The sequence below is a fragment of the Parasteatoda tepidariorum genome, chromosome 12 (genome assembly GCF_982258835.1).
Source record: "Parasteatoda tepidariorum strain Cologne lab strain chromosome 12, Ptep-v5.0, whole genome shotgun sequence".
Taxonomy (NCBI): Eukaryota; Metazoa; Arthropoda; class Arachnida; order Araneae; family Theridiidae; genus Parasteatoda; species Parasteatoda tepidariorum.
The window spans coordinates 34,100,474-34,118,194 of record NC_141766.1 but is presented as its reverse complement, the minus strand read 5'-3'; the positions used below and the strand labels follow the sequence as shown (position 1 = coordinate 34,118,194).

Below are 17,721 nucleotides of genomic sequence, written 5' to 3'. Positions count from 1 at the left end.
AAAGGATTAAAAATTAATTTACGGTCTTGATTAAAAGTATTTAAGGTATTACAAGATATTATCATAAGAATTTTTCACCTATTAATTAATATTAAGAATAAATCATTAAAAATATTCAATTTCCTTCCTTAATCATTCTGACATAATTAAAAAAAATAGCTCAAGATTTTAAATATGCTTTTACATTAATTTAATTTCAACTTAACATGAAAATGAAAATTTTGTACTTAAATAATTTATAAACTATCTGAACATGGAAATGAAAATGATCTCTACATATTATAGAATTTTTAGAGACATTATGACTTGATTTTAAATTTACTCTCATTAATTATTTTATAATTATATATTATCAGAAGAACAATAATACATAAACTTTTAAAAATTACAAATCGCATTTATTCATTTAAAGTAACACAGACTCGCATTAGAAATTAAATTCAAGATTATAATAATTTTTACGAAAAAGTTTCCTATCTTTCATTCGATAGTACTTAAACTATATTTATGTAAATAATTGAAACACATTTAGTTTACTTGAAATATCGTCTGCTGCTTAATAGTTAGCATATTTGAGGTCACCCCCTAGAGCCATTAAGATTGAGTCCTAAAACGGGAAATTCTGATCATTAGATTAGAAGTTATTCAGTGTGGTCCTTTTTTTGCGCACTGTACAAACTAAGAAAATCTTTAATAAAAATGTAGTAAATTTTTTTGAAAGTTTAGGATTAAAACTGTAGGGGAGAGTGGGGTCAATTGTAACAGGGTACGATTGTAACAGAGCAAAAATTTCGAGTGTCGGGCTCTAGATTTGGTTCCTAGGTGGCGCACAAGGTGTATTTAATAAATCTACTTGTACAACCCTGCTGGCAACCATTTTTTATGTACTTTTGAAAGAGTTACATCACAAAAGATATTTTCACGCTACGTAAGTACTTTTTTTGGTATTAGAATATTATATTGCAACAAAGTAATTTTGTTTAAGCAAATAAAAATTATTAACCGAATATGTAAGTGGACACCTTAATTAACATTTCAATAAAAAAAATTGGTTTTGTTAATTAACTAGCATTGTTTTTAACAAATGAAGCTGAAATGGCGTCTTGGGGACGATTGTAACAATAAGTAAAGGGACGATTTTAGCAGCTGAAAATAAATAATCTTATGTTTACAAACCATTACTTAACTCTTTAAGAACCACCAATGGTTTCCTATATCATTTATATTACGGTGCATGTGCATTATTTTATTTGTCACCTTTCACAGCATAAATTAAAATTTTTAACCCCTTAAAGTTAAAAGTTTAACCCTTTTGGTCTCTGCTCATTATTATTTTTGCTCCTAAAATATCACTGCTATTTTGATCAATAAAAAAATATATCACAACTATGATAATATGTCAAATTAACCATGTTTTAGTTGAATTTATGAACTGTTACAATTGACCCCGTAAGTGGGGACAATTGTAACAAGTACACGACTGTCAAAAATTGTTAATAACTAATATAATAACATTAAAATAAGGTATTTATATTTTTTTTCCAGTAGAGGATAGTCTACTTTGCTCGTCTGTCAATTAATACTAATAATATATTGGTTTTTTTGTTAGTTAAAAATAGTTAAGTAAAAAATGTTACAATTGACCCCACTCTCCCCTAGATTGAATTCTGTTTATTGGATTCTATTTACTTACTTTACATGACAAGAATCGTTCGTTACAGTTTGTAAAATGCTATTCAAAGTTGAAATGATTTATTCCCATTTTTTCTGTACTTATATTGGATGGCCAACTCTTCTCGACATTAAAAAATGATAAATGCTTTTAAGTTTTTTTCGAAATTTTTTTTAATGTTATGCTTACAGTGTTTCTTTATTTTTATCTCAAAATATATTTAAAAATTTAAAATATGTTGAATTCCATTCCAACTGAAACCAGTAGTAGAATTCCAAGCGTAACAGAGGGGAAATCACACAGGTATTTTATCATAAAAAATGTATTAAATATATACGAAAACAAAAAATTGCGCAACAATATGCTACTTTAAGGTGCAATGTTTAATTAAATGGCATGATATTTCCCTGTAACTATTTGTCAAATTTGCAAAATCTCCCCTCTGTTACATTGCATTTTTTGAAGTTAATAAAAATGTGTAAGCAATTTAAAAGGTCTTATAATAATTTATTTTACCTTGAAATGTGATAATTAAAAAAAATTACAAATGATTAGGATGTTCCAAATCACAGAACATAGCGAAAATAACAGCGCATGTCAAAAATGTGGCATTTTCCTTGTCCCCTCTGTTACGGATGCTTTTAACTACCTGGCAATTAAATTAGGAGGCTCTTTTATTATTTTATGCCATTAAATTACATTGCATACTTTTTTTAGGAAAAAATACCTGTGTGATTTCCCCTCTGTTATGCTTGGAATTCTATATATATGAAGGCATTTTTATGTATCTCTATTCTTAGAATTTTTATTTCAATTTGAAAAAAAACTGCGGCCATTTATCCTAGGTTCACATATAATTTTCAAAGGACTTAAGGAATATTTTCATTTTTTTACTACATTGGATAAACAACTTTTCTCGACAATAAGGAGCCTCTTGCAAGTTTATTTTCAAAGAATTATTCTCATACTATGTTTACAATATTTCACTATTTTTTCCTCAAAAAAGGTTAAATAAATGCATAAGAATTTGAAATATAAAACATTTCTTGAAACTCTTTCTTAGTATTTACTCTATTACTAACTCAGATGCACTACGAATCCAAATATATGAAACTTTTGTTTTTGTTAATATCCCTTTCTGATCTATAATTTTAAGAAACTGTAGATTTATTTGTCTTTGAAACTAAACTTTTCTCTAAACCAAGGTATTCATTTATTTTTAGTAAAAACTTTTAGAGTTTTAGAAAACATACGTAAAAGTTCTTAGCGTTTTTATACCAGAAACAATTCTTCCAGATAACAAAAAACAATGCTTTGAATCTATAGAATTTAAAAAAATTTACTTTTCCAACTGTAAAAGACATACAAATCTTGTTTACTTCATTTTTTTCCCTTTCTAAGGAAAGTTTGAAAAATTTCGTTATAATAATCCTTAGACTTCAATGAAAAGCATTATTTGTGAAGTAATATTTGGAGAAAAATTCTAATAACAGTAATTACTAATAAGAAAACTTCACTGGAAATTAAAAGTGAGTGTTCTTCATTTATCTAAACATGTTTAACTGGCATTATTGTTTATTTTTGAGGAAACTTGTGCACGAAAAAGTATTTACTTAATGTTATTTTTAATATTAGTGCGCTTTGTTGTTTTAAATGCTTGATAAAACGATAGTATAAGAGAAGAAATTTGAGGAGCACTTTAAGAACTATTTCTTTTATTTATCATCATTATCATAGTTGGCTCGACAGTTCAATGCCTTCCTCGTTCTTTTATAATGCAGATTTTGATGCTTTAGACATCACGGATGGAAATTAAATTTATTCAATGAAAAAGAAACATTTACTTCCACAAGAGCATTATGGAACTCGAAAATGGCTAAAATGTTATTATTTCTATACTTAATCGCTTTTTAGCTAGTATTTTTGAAAATACACATTTATTTTTAACAATACTTGAATGGAAAACAATATTATTTATAAAATTATTATTTTAATTTCAAAAAGAATGTTAAAGAATATTTAGTAATTATGACTAGTATTTTGAATTGTGACATGTAGAATGAGATAAAAAATCTTTTACAACATGAAGAACTTAAAATTGCTATACACTTTTTGCACTTTTACGCGGAGAAAAAAAACCTGGTAAAATTGCAGCTCAGTGTGCTAATGACATTTATGATGTATGGAAAAACTATAATTCTGGTAATAAAATCAAAATATATTGTATTTAAACCATTCATTTGGTACTATTTTCGATCATGCGGTAATGGTTTACCCGAAATTCTGGTTTTCAAATTCATAGTTATTATATTACCACACATTTAGCAAAAAAGCAAAACTGAAAAGTAAATTCAACCGAATAGTGAGTTTTATGCCATGCTCTGAGGTATCATGATACAATTACCAAATTTTATCACATATTATGAAACCATATTTTATTGTTAATTTTACCGTAATCATTATCAAAGCACTTTCATAAAAACTACCGAGGATTTTGATGTTATTATAGAGTAAGAAGTTTTTGACATACTTTTGTTCTCCGTGTAAGACAAAATGTTTCAATCATTTACAAGAAACGTAAGAATTAAAATTAAGACACCTAGACTTTCAACCATTCTCCTGACAAAACTATTGAGATCACTTTAAATAATTTTTAATATATAGCATTTCTCTAAAATTTTCCTTTTGCTTAAAAAGTTTGCTGTTTTTCGAAACATGATTTAGAATATAAAGTATAGTTTAATTCTTCTTAATTTTTATACATTAAATAAGCACAGATTGAAATGAAAAAAAATAAATAATTTTCAGTTTCAAATATGTCAGTAACTATATAGCTGATTTAAATTTTTTTTTAAATATGCCGAAATAACGTGTCTAAAGTGCATGATAATACTAAAAGTTATAAATACTGCTAAAACTATAATGTATATTTATTTAGAAACAGCTGAAAATTAGTTTTAACTACTAAAACAATGAGATTTTATTTATTTCATTGCCCTATTATAATTAAACTTTCATTTCTAACAAAAAAAGTACAATTGAAATCAGAATCAAATAAAATTTTCAATTCCAAGTAAAATATTATTGTAATATATCATAGATTTACATAAAAAAATAACATGGGTTTCAAAATTTTATTCCATTCTATTCAATAGGTTTTCTTAAACTTAGACCATTAGCATTATAGATGAGTTGTAGTAATAATAGATAAAGCTGCGTTTTTTTCCATGTGTGAAAAAATAAAAAAATTCAATAATACTTTATATTGTAAAATATATAAAATATATGTGGTAAAACAATCATTTAAAAAAAGGGCAACTTTGAAGGTATGCAGATCTTATGCAGATTTATTATGCAGATTATCTATATGAAGATTATCTATATGCAGATTATCTATATGAAGTAAACTTTTTAATGCACAGTCCTTTGAAGGTAATAAGCGCAAAATGTTTTCAATGTATATATAATAAATGTATACTCCAACTACATGTTATTGCAGTTTACCATCAGGCAATAATACGAAAATTGTGAAACACCTTTGAGTTCAAAAATCAATAAATTATTTCGAAAGCTTCCTTTGTGAAAAAATGCTTATACTTTATTTAAAAGTTCAAAGACTTTGAACAAAAATTGTATTCACTAAAGTAAGTCCAAAAGCAGGTAAAATAGATCTGCAAGCATCATCTCATCCAACTTTCCTATTAAAAATTAAAGCAACTTGATGTGGTCAGGGGAGTCCCCGAGGAAGTTAAAGTTTGACAATTTCGTCACTAACAGCATGATTAGGGCAATGTGATTAAGATTGCGTACGATATTCTTTTACTTCCAAGACAAGCTGGTACTCATTGATCTGAAGCTGGGTGGGCTTCTAGCCACCTCTGAGAATCGAACCCCATCTATATGAGAATCAACCTCATCTATCATGTTGATAGCTCAGTGGCTGTGACAGATAGTCTCCTTTGTGAAAAAATATTTATACTGTATTTAAAAGTTCAAACGTTTTAAACAAAGTTGCAGTCACTATAGTAATAAGTCCAAAAGTGGGTAAAATAGATCTGCAAGCATTATCTCACCCAGTTTTGCTCATTAAAAACTAAAGCAACTGCTTACTGTGGGTCAGGGAGGTCCCCAAAGAAGTTCAAGTTTGTCAATTTCATCACTAACAACATGATTAGAGCAATGGTGTTAAAATTGAGTACAATACTATTTTATTTCCAAGATAAGTTGGTACTCATTGATCTGAAGCTGGGTGGGCTTCAAGCCGACTCTGAGAATCGAACCCCAGTCCGTCATGAAGATAGCTCAGTGGCTGTACCCGATAGGCCATAGCGGCTCAGTTTTACTTGGTGGGACTTTTTTTGTTTTGCACCATCATTGAAACAAACAAAATGCTTGGTTACACCAATGACAATAAAGAAAATGCGTTCACAAATTCAATTACTTGACAGTGATGTTTTCTATCAATTGATTGAGTAATCTCTATGTAGTTATGATGATCATTATTTCATATGATCATATTAAAAACATTTTCAAAGAGGTTATATTAAAATATCATTTCATATTATCACATTAAGAGATATAATTCATTTGGAATAGTGTAATACATCAGAACTATTGTCAATTTCCCCAATAAATATTACCTAGGAGTTCATCTCTTTGAGCGTACAGTTTTTGAACCAATTCGCCATCGATTGCAAGAGCTGATAACTCTTCTTTCAGAAGATCTCTTTGCTTGCAAGAAGTTGCTAATTGTCTTTCGTTAACTTCCTAAAATGAAGGATGTTATTATTAGCATAATCTCCAAAGAACACCAAATATATATCTCAAATTTATGAAGCAAAGTATAGGTGGTTGAGAAAAATTAATGAAAATAGTTTATTTTACCACAGTTCATGTTAAAAGGATCATTTTCTGCAAACTTTTTTCAAAAGATACTGAATCGACTCTCAATTTCTTCTTGTTATGGTTCACATTTTAACAGGATTTAGGATTGCTTCCTCGCTTGAAATTTGAAAAATTTTATTTCGCTAACTAAAATTCTAAAGTAAGGAATATTCTTTTTTTGTGAAAAAAAATATTTTTAAAAGCAAATAAAAAAACACCCCTGAAAAAATCATGCTACAATATCTTTCCTTTTTAACGGCAGGCACTTAACTTATCGTCCTTCGCTATAGAAGGTGCCGGAAGTGTTGCTCATTTTGCATTGCCTGGTGAGCATCATGTGACCAGAGTCACGGAGGCGAGTAATATTACCCACGCCACACTGCTACAGATACCCATTTATAGGGTGGGTCAGATTCACATATCACACACAACAGAGGACAACAAACAGAGAGAAACACCCATGCCCTGAGAGGGATTCGAACCCACAGCCATTGGCTTTGCAGTCAGGCACGCTAACCACTCAGCCACCTGGCCGGCAGGTGTTAAAATATGCAATATAGGAAATTAAATAAGACAATTGTTTTAAAAATTCTCTATAGTATGGTCTGAAAGGGCCAATCAAAATAAACTATTTCAATCTAGACTGGAATGAACTAAACAACACGCCTTATTCTCTGGGTATGTTTCAATAAAATTCTTCTATTCAAACAGGCTAACGTACGAGCATTCTTCGTTCTATTATGACGTCCACAACCGGGAGAAATTTAAGCGATAGAAAAATATTGAAAGGAAAAAACCTTTTTCTTACTCCATTCTACCTAAAACTAGTTTTTTTTTAAATTGAAAGGAATTTATTTAGATGTTAAAACTGGCCATCATAATCCATAAAATTAAGTTGAAATTAAAACCTTTAAAATTTCAAACCGTAAGAAACATTTGCCACTTCTTAATTAATTTTCACGGTTGTGGTTGGCATGGTAATATACCACACTGCTGTTGATGAAGAGATTTTAATTTTTCTCAATTGCTATCTGTATTGTTATCCGATTTTTTCTTACACAAAGAGAAAATTGGACTGTCAAAGCAAAATGTAGCTAGAAACTGGGACAAGCTAAAATCTCTGCCAACATACGTGGGGTATATTAGGTAACATGTTACTTTTAGATCGATTTATTTTTGTCTACAATTGATATATATTTAATGGTAAAAAAACATAAAACTCATTAATTCTACCAAGAAGTCTAACCAAAACAATATATGGTTAAACTTATATTAGGCATTTCATGGACATTAGAGTTATGTTGTGGTCGAGTTGTGTCTTGTCGTTGGACTGTGGCTTAATTAGTTTAGTGACATCTCTTAGTAGTATCATCTACCGTGAGAGATGGGAAATACTGGAGTTTTAAGTGTTAGGCAGCTCTGTGGGGTTGCCATCTATAAGAGTTGATAGGAATGAAAGTTTCGTATTCCAATAATCCAGGGTCTCCAATTAAGGACACTGGAAATTCTTCAATTTTTGAGCTAATAGATGAAATATAGTGGTATCAACGCTGGGATTGGAACCAACGTTCAGCAAGTAATGAGATTGATTTGAAGGAACCAAATGGCTTCATAAAGTGTTCACCACATCTTACTATAAGATTATTATGAATATGCTTTCCAGCATATTCATTATTAATGGCTTAGCTTCTAGTTTTCGAAAAAAGCGTGCTCGATTCTCATTGGCTATGGCCTAGTTGGACTGGATAAAACTCTGGTTATTTAACCGTATTAGGTGAAAACAGTCAATAAACCATTTTTCTCGCAGTTAACAGCTTGAATACTATCTTTTGTAATAGTTCTTTGACTGTTTTGAATATTGAATATAATTATATAACAATGAAATAAAGAATATAATTATATAACAATAAAGTAAAGAATATAATTATATAACAATGAAATAAAGAATTTAATTATATAACAATGAAATAAGGAATATAATTATATAACAATGAAATAAAGAATATAATTATGTAACAATGAACTAAAGAATATAATTATATAACAATGAAATAAAGAATATAATTATATAACAAAAAAAATTGTTGCTTAACCAGTTTCTGCAAGTAATTTCTAACGGAGTACTACCGTAAACCGGGGCGAGTCTACCCATCCAGGGGCGAGTCTACCTATTTTAGTTTTATTTAATTTTCACTATTTTAAATTGCAAATAAAAGTTTTTTTACCGACGGAGGACTTAGTTCAGACTCTAAGGAAGATGGCGCTGCAGTAGTTTGATCCGTTTTTATTTATTTGGTGTCTTTTTAACCGACCTGTTCAAACGTCTTTTGAGCGATTTTTATGAAAATCAGCAAACTTTTAGTTGGTGCTCCGTAAGTATATTATTATTATTACTATTTTCACTTTGGTTAAGTGATAAACTTATCTAAGACTAAGATTACATTAATTTTATATAAAAAAAAAGAATGTAAGTTTTGCTGTTGTAAACAAAAAGCCAGAATTCGCGGGGCGAGTCTACCCATTCGTATTTAGTTTTAATAAAGCATAATAATATAATTTAGAACTTTGTTTATATTAAAATTAAGTCATTTTAAATGAATTTGAGTATATTATTTTAATTCTGCATTGATAAATTTATCATTAATAAGAAAATTTATAGGTTAAATATAAATGTAAATATAAAATATGTTTATTTTACCTATTTTTTCAATTTTTATATTACAAAATAATTTTTTTTATTTAATGCAAGTTAAATAAATTATTATTTATTATTACAGATGGTTCGAAATTATATTCGCAAAACAAATGGATTTAAATGTTACAAAAAAAGGCCACCTGAGATGGAAAAAGCTATCCAAAGGATAAAAGCCAAACAATAACAATATTAATTTTAATTTATTTTTATCAACAATAATCAGAAAAAAATGTTATTTTATAATGTTAATGATTATAAAAACAAAACTGTGATCAAAATGTGATAATCGATCAAATACTCAATTTGTGTTATTTTATGAATAAAAAATGGAATATATAATAAAGTTAAGAATTTTACTTCATAAATATCCTATATAGTAACTGAAATAACAATTTAATAGTAAAATTTGACTATTTACAATGTTAACATTCATTTTAGTAGAATGGGTAGACTCGCCCCATACGAGAGATTTGTCAGCAGTTCTATAAAAATATACAGTAACAGCGTAACTGTTAATATTTTCTAAAATCGATTTTACAGCTTTAAAGAGGGATAAATAGCGATTCCGAAACACCTATTAAAAGCCTTTTTTCTTTAATATTTACAAAAGTTTGATCACTTGAAAGTTGACAAACTGAAAAAATGGGTAGACTCGCCCCGGTTTACGGTATAGGTTTTTAAATCATTAAAACAATATCGAGTGGAAAATTTTAAAAAAGAATCGATCTTAAACCAGATTAAAATATAAACTATCAAAATTCACAAATGATTTATGCATAAACTTAAGGAAATAGATTGAGTGCAGTGCAAGTTTTGCATTTAGATCATGACCTACATTATTTAGAAAGTCATATTCAAACCATTACTGGTTTTTTTTTATATATAGGAAAGAAAAACATTGTATCACATGTATTCTTTGAAAGTGATGAAGAATCATGAGGTTGCGATAAATGTTTTAGGGTTTAATGCAGTGGGATTACCTGAAAGTAAACAATGTTCCAATCGATTCTTTCCGAAATGTTTTCTTATTGAATAATTCAGGTGCTTGGGGAAATAAAACACGTCTGTTCTTGAAAGAAAAAAAAAGAAATGTGCGAAAAACTAAAAAAATTTCAATTCAATCTCAAACTGAAAAAAAACGAAAGAAAGTTTGATTCTATCAACCTTTTTATCAGAAAATAGTAAAAAAAATAAAGGGGGTCTAGGTCATTATTTTAAAATTCCTTCAAAATACATAGATTATTTTGAGTTTTCTGCAGTTTATATTATTCCTTAAGTATACAAAAATAAAACATAAATATTCAATTAGAAATTTTGAAACATTTTTAGACTTTAAAAAATTGATGTTTCTTATTTTAGACGAAATTGAAAAATTATATTAGCATTAAAAATAATTGAGAAAAAAAAATTTTGATCCGTACTTTAATTTATTTTCAGTATTGTCTGCTATAGCCTTAAAATATTAAAAATATCTTAAATAAGGACAGCAAATGTTACCTCATTATTTTTTAAAAAGCTTATAAAACATGTTTTTAAGATTCTGTCATTCTTTAAATTCATTGGATAAAATATATATGTTCCAGATGTCATTCGAACCCTATTATTATTTCACAATGATGTAAAAAGAGCCTCTACAAAATGAAGTAGAAGTGCATATACTTTTGAACAAAGTAGGTATTTTCTTCTGTTACCTATCACTTTAAATTTATAAAGAATTTATGCTTTGACATTTGACCCAAATATAAATATTCTTATTAATTAAAATATTGATGTAGACGTAACTCGATTGTTTTTGCTGAACAAATGCTCATAATGAAACTTTTGTGCTATTACTTTTTACTGTTCAATAAAAAATAAACCGTCATTTTTAAAAAAAGTTTACACCGAAATGGGTTTAAATTGATGTAAGAGATGACAAAAAAGTGAGTTTTATGTCACTTTCTATTCGTGAAAGTTCTTCAAGAGGGATTTTTTTTAAATCAAATAAAGTTTTTGTCTTTTCCTTAATTCGCATTATGAATACTTTTATTATCTTAATTTTTGACGAGGTCCTAAATTATTGATAATAAAGGTGGTAATTACTGAACATCTTTTTTATCCTGCGATGTTCTCAGCAGAAAATGCTTATTTCGCTTAGAAGCATGCTTATTTGATTAAAATTAACCTGTCAAAATAAAATAAAATTAAACATGATAACATATTAACATTTAAATGTATTAATTAAGAGTTTTTATTAAAAATTTGATAAACTTCCATTCTTGACTAGGAAAATGCTTTGCTTCATCCATTAGAATAAGCAGTGAAACATACGAGCACATAATATATGGTTGAAAAATATGAGAATTGACATTTAACATGCTTATCTTATTAAAGTTAACCTGTCAAAACAAAATTAAACTAAACATGCTAACATATTAACAGTTAAAGATGCTAATTAAAAATAGCTTTTGCGAATTTGATAAACGATTCTTGACTAATGAAATGCTTTGCAATATCTATTGGAATAAGCAATGGGACATACGAGCACAAAAGAGATAGTTGAAAAATGTGAGAATCGCCATTTAACATTCTTAACTGATTAAAATTAACCTGTCAAAACAAAGTAAAAATAATATGTTAACATTTTAATATTCAAACATACTAATTAAAAATAATTTTTAAAAATTTGTTGGAGTAAGCAATGGAACATACGAAAGCATAAAAAAATTGTTGAGAAATGTGAGAATTGACATTTAACATGCTTATCTGATTAAAGTTAATCTGTTAAAACAAAATAAAATTAAGCATGTTAGCATATTAGTAATAAAACATGTTACTTAAAAATAATTATTAAAAATTTGATTAACTTTGATTCTTGACTAGTGCTTTGTAATATCTATTGGAATAAGCAACTGAACATACAAGCTCTCGTTTAAAAAATGCAACTGAGAAGGCTTCTCCCGAACACATTCTGGACTGTTTGAGACTTTAAAGAGAGGACATATACTTATACCCCCTTCTGGTCCTCGATTTCCTTAGGGTCAACGGTCTAATGGACCCTGTCTAACTTCGTCAAACATTTGGAGGATAAGCCAAAAAACAACAACAACAGCATACGAGCACATAAAAGATTTTTGAGAATTGTGAGAATTAACATTTAACGTGCTTATCTGATTAAGTTACCATGTCAAAACAAAAAAAAACTAAAAATGTTAACATATTAACATTTTAAACAAAACATTACAGAGAAATGTGGAAATTAACATTTAAATGTTAATAACAATTAATCATTAATTGGTGAATGATTAGTATATAAAATCAATTATGTAATAACAGTTATATAATAACTGTTGCACAATAACAATTATATGATAATTGCTATAGAATAATTTCAATATAGTAATTTTTATATAATAGAAATTAGATAATAGTATATTAGTAGATATATAAGTAGATTTATATATTTTAGTCGATATATATTATTAGATTTGTATATATTAGTAGATATTTAATAAACATTTTAAGAAAAAAACACTACAACTTGTACACTACTACGTCTTCACAAATCGAGAACTATTATTTATTTTGATGTAACTAGTAAAGAACTTAACATAGTTAGTTGAGAGAGAGAGAAAGCGGCTGAAATAAAATCAACTAATGGAACAAAATTTAATTTACGTCCCCTTACGAACAACTACTTTAGTTATTTTGTCTTTATTTAAATTTAGTTTCATATTGTATAATTCAATTATTTTGCTCTGAATTAAATTAAAAGAAAAGGCTTTTCAAGTCTTTACTGAAAACAAGAGTTAAAATTTTGTACTTTAAATAAAATAATCCAACTTTTCTATTTACTTCATCGAAATGTTATCAAAAACATTATGTTGATTACGGGAGATGTTTTATTTAGTAATAAAGAATATAAAGATAAACTTCAAAAGTTTTTGAAATTAAATATCAACTTTATAAATAATATGAATTTGAAATAAATATGAAGAATTATTGTAGCTATGCGACTATAAATAACTTGCATGAAAGCAATAAATATTGAGGCCCAGTTTGTAACTTAATACAACCTTTAATTAAAATTTCAAATGAAATCAATTTATTTCATCAGAACTGTTTAAGCATTTGAGACGTCTTCTTCGAATTCTCTTTCGCATAATGCAAAGAATTGTCTTTCTTTTTTTAGTTCAAAAGATATTAAACTAGTTTTCTCAGTAAACAATAAATAAATTCGTGCTTAAAGAATGAGAAAAACGCACAATTTAAATAGAAATGAAAGAAAAGATTTTTTGGAATTTGATATATCTCGTTTCCTTTACTCTTATTTGCAATTTGGATAACGCCATCTGAGAACTTCTTCTAAATTGAATTTGAAAACTTTCTTTTATTAAATAAGTAAATGAAATTAATATATTTTACATGATGAACATTATATTTGGTTTCACAGTTGAAATTTAAAAGCATTATTCTGTCTTGTTTTCTTCCTTTTTTTCTTCAAAATATAATACTTATGCAACAAAATTAACTTTAAAAAAAAACTGCATACTGTTAGATATTCAGTGTTTATTGAAATCATTTTTTTTTTTTACATTTGAGCAAACTTAATAAGAAAAATTTAATTTGAAGGAGTTTTTAAGCAATTCTCCCTAGAAAAGGTCATAAAAATTAAATTATTTACATTACTTTAAGAGTTAATTTTTTTTTTATTTGATACTACTTCGAAGTTTACTGACAGTATTTACTTCGGTTTTTCTGCACCCTTTCGCCACACTGTGGTCATTCAATCACTTGAATGAATTACTTGGTCATTTGAATGACAACACTGCGGTCATTCAAGTTCTATGATAAGCTTAATTTCATTAATTTAAATATTTGCTAATAAAATGAATTTTGTTTCTATGTTTAGGGGTTAATTTGTCAAGGTAACTGACTATAAATTGTATTTTGATATCTTCTATTTTGTTGTTAAAGATTAAATTTTTTTTCATGGAGAAAAAAATTTATGGAAAAATCTCCTACATGATGATAATATTTCAGGTAAGAAAAAAAGAAGCATAATTCTAGTATTAGAAACCAAATTATACTTCTAAAAAAACTATTTATTTCATTTATAAAAAAACTATTCATTTAGTAATTTTCCCGTTCATATGGTAACAGTTCACTGGAAATTTTGGTTTTCAAAATTATAGTTTTTATTACCCCATTTAGTAGTGAATATAAAACTGAAAAGTAAGCTTAAATGAATAAATGGATTTTATGCCATGCTTTAACCATTACCAAAGCGCTTCAGCAAAACTTACTATCCTTTTCCCATGAAGGCAGAAACAAGACAAATTTTACCATATTCTGGTAGTTTTGACCCTACCTTATTTTTCAGTGGAATTATTCTCTTTATAAGGGTTTCTAATCTGATTTTTGTCTTGAGAAACTAGAGCTGATTCCAGGAATGGAAAAAATATAAACATCCATTGATTACGTCATACTTGGCTTTAATGAGAAACTTGTGAAGAATCATGTTTTCGCTTAACTTGCATATAAATTAACTTGCCCAATAAGAAAGCATTCTCCTTAAACCAGGCTCAATATAGAAATGTCAAACAACAGTAAGGGAGAAACTAAAGGCTAAAAGTAAAGCAAAAGTTGTTGCCAAAATGCACAGTAAAACGCCTCTTTTCCGCCTATATTACTGTTAGAATTTTCATTCCAAAATTACGGTAAAATGACCGACAACAGTCTGTTCTTATGATTAACCATAAAATTGATGGTTGGGAACACATTTTTAACTTTATGGTTTTGAAATCATTTACAATTGGTATGGTTTAAAAACCATGGATATAAAACTATACGGTTTTGTAACCATATACAACTAGCATAGTTTCTGAAACATAAAAATGAAACTTAAACTAACACTAGAGCTCCGTGGGTACTGTTTCATTTATGCATGAATAATTTCGTATTCTAAGAGTCCAAAGACACCGATTGATGAGTGCAGAACAATGGAAACTTTTCATGCAATGAAGGACTGAAAGAATATTGTAGTATCAACACTGAAATTTGAACCCATGTTCATCCAGCCATGTGATTGGCCGATTAACCCTCTCAGCGACAGTATGTACCCAGCTGCAAGGAACATAACGGATTTATAAAATGGGCCCAGGTGGCGCGGATAGAGTTCTGGTGGTTTAACCGTATTAGAAAAAAAATCAATCTAAGTTTTTTCCTCACACTTAACAGTTTGTATGTCAGCTTTTTTATGGTTATTTCCCTGTTTTGGTTGAAAATGGTAAAATAACAATTCAAAAAATTGCTAACCATTTTTGCAGTTCTAATTGTCTAACAGTGATGTGATGTTTCTTTTTATTATTTCAAGAAGTTATTTAACAATGAACACTTATTTCAATACTTCTTCATCTGATAATTAAAGTTTACCCGCTTAAGACGAAAAATTCCCTATGTGGTCCAATGGAGATCTAAAGGAAATATATTAGAATTTATATTCCTCGAAATTGTTACTTTGTTTAACTTTTTACAATTGAAATTGAACTAAGCTATTCTAAATTTAAAAGTATCATAATCATATTTAGTTCCAAAAAATAAACTACAATAAAGGTGAAATATTTAGGTGCTTATTCCAGTGAGAAAACAAAGGTTTTAAAAAAAGTACGTAAAATGCATTGTTTGATGCTGATGGCATTGTGCCATAAATTCCAAGCTCTAATTATGTGAGTATAAACTTAGGAAATTAATTTTCAAAAAAAGTAAAAATAAGACATAATTAAGGAAGTTAATAAGTTTATAACGTTAAGGGAAACCTTAAATACAGTGATGTTCTTTTTACAGCAAAAATGTAATTCCAGCTAAATTCTTGAATTTAGTGATCGAAATTAAGAAAATATACCTGACGATTCAGAAGATCCACATATTCTTCTTCATCTTCGTTTAAGGTTTTACCATTTTGACTTTTCTCAAATAGAAATTTTTTTAATGATTGTGTTCCATTTGTAGTGTCAATAGCTGCTTGTAACTGATGCCTGTAATAAAATACAATTGAAACTATTAAGTCATTGAACAATCAAAAACATTTTTTTTCAGTGTTTACCAAACATATTATACTCTTCTTAAAAATATTCATAAAATTCTTATAAAGGAATCTACCAGCACAATAAGAAAAAAGTAAGGATAACACTAGCGAAATATGGTAAAGTTTACCATGTTTCTGACTTTAGAGGTGAAACCAAAAGGCTCAGTAATTATTACCAAAAACTTTAGTTAAGATTTTGGTAAAATTAACAATAAAATATGGTTTTATGATCTGTGACACAATTTAGCTAGCTTACAGAATTTAAAGTAAATTAATATAAAGCATTAGGTGCACTGAAAAAAGCATGATTAAAACTACCAGAATATGGTAAAATTTATCATGTTTCTGGTTCTATTAAAAACACTGAAAAACTCGATAATATTTACCGAAACGATTTGGTAATGATTTTGTTAAAGTAACAATAAAATATGGTTTGATTACCTGTGATAAAATTTGGTAAAATTATCATGACACTTTAAAGCATCGCATAAGACCATTTATTCGGTTAAATTTTCATTTCAGTTTTTGTTCACCAAATGTGTAGTAAAATGAACTATAATTTTGAAAACCAGGATTTCCTGTAAGCCATTACCCTACAAATGGAAGTTACCAAATGAATAGTTTAAATACCGTATATTTTGGTTTTATTAACCAGAATTATGTTGTTTTTTATACTAGAAATATCATTACCATACAGCTCGATAATTTTGCCAGAATTTCTTTTCTCCGTGTAATAAAATATAACAATAAAAAGCGAAACAAATTAATAAAAACATAATTAAGCATACAAACCATTGTTATTTCGAATTTATGTGAGCATTAATGTAACTCCTTTAGATATAGATTATACAAATCTTCTTAACTTTTCTTGTCACTCTATCATTTTTATTTTATTTTATTATTTTCATTTCAATTATGTTAATAATCTTAAAAACATTTGAAATAGACAAAAAGACGTGAAGCTATGTATTAAAATATGAGTGCATAGAGATGCAATAGATATATATTAATTGTACCAAGATGAATTGTATTAGTTGTCGCAGGTGAAAAAATTCGTTTTTTTGTTTTCTGTTGCATGAGATTTTTTTACAGATCTTAGACTCTTTAGGATCACTGATTTAAAATCTGCAATCGGTTTTTCTCAACATGCTCCATCTTTTATTTAAGTTACATTGTATGGCAAAATGTTCTTGTCTGTTTTGTTAGGTCATTAAGCAATGGGGTGCGATTGCTCTTGTTTTCCAGTGGCTCCAAGAATATGACTTCATAATAAGAATATGATGCGTCACAAGCCGCTTATAATGCGGGCACAATCATGCATCTATTCATCCACAGATCATAATTTTGACCAGAGAACGACCAATCTCCAATCCAGTACCCTCAGAGCTTCAATTTGTTATGGGA

The 17,721-nt window shown here is 27.8% G+C and overlaps 1 non-coding gene across 2 annotated transcripts in view; it reads right to left on the bottom strand.

Annotated features, from left to right (window-relative positions):
- Positions 1 to 17,721, bottom strand: part of LOC107454187 (uncharacterized) — a 213,274-nt gene that overhangs the window by 102,298 nt on the left and 93,255 nt on the right. For both annotated transcript variants that reach the window (XR_015430869.1, XR_015430868.1), the window contains exons 5-6: positions 16,135 to 16,267; positions 6,313 to 6,439 (exon numbers count right to left, since the gene is read on the bottom strand). This is a non-coding gene — a transcript (uncharacterized LOC107454187). The remainder of the gene's footprint in view (positions 1 to 6,312; positions 6,440 to 16,134; positions 16,268 to 17,721) is intronic.